This window comes from Callorhinus ursinus, unplaced genomic scaffold (assembly GCF_003265705.2).
Source record: "Callorhinus ursinus isolate GAN/ISIS: 27379988/994484 unplaced genomic scaffold, GSC_fseal_2.0 scaffold66, whole genome shotgun sequence".
NCBI classification, from domain to species: domain Eukaryota; kingdom Metazoa; phylum Chordata; class Mammalia; order Carnivora; family Otariidae; genus Callorhinus; species Callorhinus ursinus.
The window spans coordinates 1,896,325-1,899,480 of record NW_027397128.1 but is presented as its reverse complement, the minus strand read 5'-3'; positions in this window follow the sequence as shown (position 1 = coordinate 1,899,480).

The following is a 3,156-nucleotide window of genomic DNA, read 5'->3' as shown; positions in this document are numbered from 1 at the left end:
AACCCTCCTACACTGTTGGTGGGAATGCAAGCTGGTGCAACCCCTCTGGAAAGCAGTATGGAGGTTCCTCAAACAGTTGAAAATAGAGCTACCATACGATCCAGCAATTGCACTACTGGGTGTTTACCACAAAGATACAAATGTAGGGATCCGAAGGGATACATGCACCCCAATGTTTATAGCAGCAATGTCCACAAAAGCCAAACTGTGGAAAGAGCCAAGATGTCCATCGACAGATGAATCGATAAAGAAGAAGTGGTATATATACACAATGGAATATTATGCAGCCATCAAAAGGAATGAGATCTTGCCATTTGCAACGACGTGGATGGAACTGGAGGGTGTTATGCTGAGTGAAATAAGTCAATCAGAGAAAGACATGTATCATATGACCTCACGGATATGAGGAATTCTTAATCTCAGGAAACAAACGGAGGGTTGCTGAAGTGGTGGGGGGTGGGAGGGATGGGGTGGCTGGGTGATATACACTGGGTAGGGTATGTGCTATGGTGAGCGCTGTGAATTGTGCAAGACTGTTGAATCACAGATCTGTACTTCTGAAACAAATAATGCAATATATGTTAAGAAATAAAAAAGACGGAGAAGATAGCAGGAGGGGAAGAATGAAGGGGAGTAAGTCAGAGGGGGAGATGAAGCATGAGAGATGATTGACTCTGAAATACAAACTGAGGGTTCTGGAGGGGAGGGGGATGGGGGGATGTGTTATCCTGGTGATGGGTATTAAAGAGGGCAGATTCTGCATGGAGCACTAGGTGTTATGCACAGACAATGAATCATGGAACACTACATCAAAAATTAATGATGTAATGTATGGTGATTAACATAACATTAAAAAATTTTAAAAAATTAAATAAAATAAAAAATAGGCAAAAGAAATTGCAATGACATGTTGGAGCTGGAGAGTATAATGCTAAATAAAATAAGTCAGAGAAAGACAAATACTATACAAAAGAATTGAAAGTAGAATCTCAACAAGATATTTATTTGTATACCATGTTCATAGCAGCATTGTTAACAGCGAAAAGGTGGAAGCATCCCAAATGTCCATCATCAGATGAATGGATAAACAAAATGTGGTATGTGCACATGATAAAATATTACTCAACCTTTTAAAAAGAAGGAAATGCTGACACAGGCTATACCATGGATGATCCTTAATGACATTATGCTAATTGAAATAAGCCAGTCACAAAAAGGGAAATGCTGTATGATTCCATGTATATGAGGCATCTAAAGTAATTAAATTAATTAAGACAGAAAATAGAATGGTAGTTGCCAGGAAATAGGCAAATAAGAAATTATCGTGTAATGAATATAGTTTCAGTTTTATAAGATGAAAAGAGTTCTGGAGATTGCACAACAATGTGAATGTACCAACACTACTGAATTCTGCACTTAAAATTGTTAAGATGGTAAATTTTATGTTACATATATTTTATCATAACTATAAATAAATAAATAAATATCAAAAGCTTAAAAGAGAATAGAAAGTAAGTGTTGACAAAGTTGTAAAAAAATTCAAACCCTCTACAGAAGGGAGGGGGGTGGGGAGATGCAGTAGCTGGGTGATGGGTATTAAGGAAGGCATGTGTTGTGATGAGAACTGGGTGTTAGCTGCAACTAATGAATCATTGAACACTACATCAAAAACTAACAATGTACTATATGTTGGCTAACTGAACATAATAAAAAAAATTTAAAAAAAGTAATTCAAACCCTCACATACACTGGCGATAGAAAAGTTAAATGATGTAGCCACTGTGGAAAAACAATCTGGCAGTTCCTCAAAAAGCCAAACAGAATTATATATGACCTAGCAATTCCACTTCTATGTACATATCCAAAAGAATTGAAAATAGGGACTCAAACTGATACTCTATCCCAATGTTCATTTCAGCATTATCCACAATGGCTAAAATGTGAAAGCAACTCAAGTGTCCATAAACCAATGAATGGATAAATAAAATGGGCATATACATGCAATGGAATATTATACAGCCACTGAAAGAAATGACATTCTCATACATGGCATAACATAGATGAATCTTGAAAACATTATATCAAGTGAAATAAGCCAGAAATTAAAGGACAAATATTGTATGCTTCCACATAGATGAAATACCCAGAATAGGTATTCAAGGAGACAGAAAGTAGGATAGGGGTTACCAGGGATAGGGGAAGTAGAAGAGTATGTAGTTATTGCTTAACGGTTACAGAGTTTCTGTTTGGGATGATAGAAAAGTTTAAGAAATAGAAAAGTTGTGATGATTGTCCAACACAGAATGTAATTAATGCCACTGAATTGTATACTTAAAAATGGTTAAATTGGCAAATTTTATGGAATATATGTTTTATCACAATAAAGAATGCAAAAAAAAAAGAGAAAGTGATAATAACAGCTCTACATACTACCCTTACTGCTGTGATCTAGTATAACCATTTGTGAAGTACTGACTCCATGCCAGGTATTATTTTAAGGTTCTGGGGAAATGGTTGTGAAGAACATTCTAATCAGAGGAGATAGACAATATACAAACAAATGAGTAATCAGGAAACCTAATTTATAGTCTTAACACTGTTGTGAACCTGGCACTCTATAATTTATTTTCTCCATGACCACCTGATGAGCCCCTAACTGGGCCAGGCCCTGGAGACTTAGGCTGTAAAATTATGCTTTACATGTCCAAGCAATGGGCAGATCCTCTGCAACAGTTTTTGCTCCTCCCTTTCCTCTGCTCTCTAGGTGGCGAGTTTTGCCTTGTTCTGGATGGGATTGAGCCTCAAATCCAAGAACTGCCTTGGAATAGCAGAGCTTAGGCCAGGCAGGGAGAATTCAGATGTTTTTCATCCTTCACAATATTCCCTTGGGTCCTGGCCCCTCACTGCCCTCACCTCTTCTTGATTCAGTTTCTTGAGTGCCTGGAGAGCTCCTGGCACTGTCCTTCCCCAGCTTTTGGTCCAGGCCTGGCTAATTGGCTTTCCAACCATCTCCTCCCATCCCACCTCACCCCCTGTGGCATTTGAAATTCCAGGGCTCCCACTTAAGCTTTTTCAACATAGACAAAATAATGGGCCAATTCAAGCCCCAGTTTAGTTATCAACTGAGTATCTACTGAGTATCAAACAGTTAAAAAC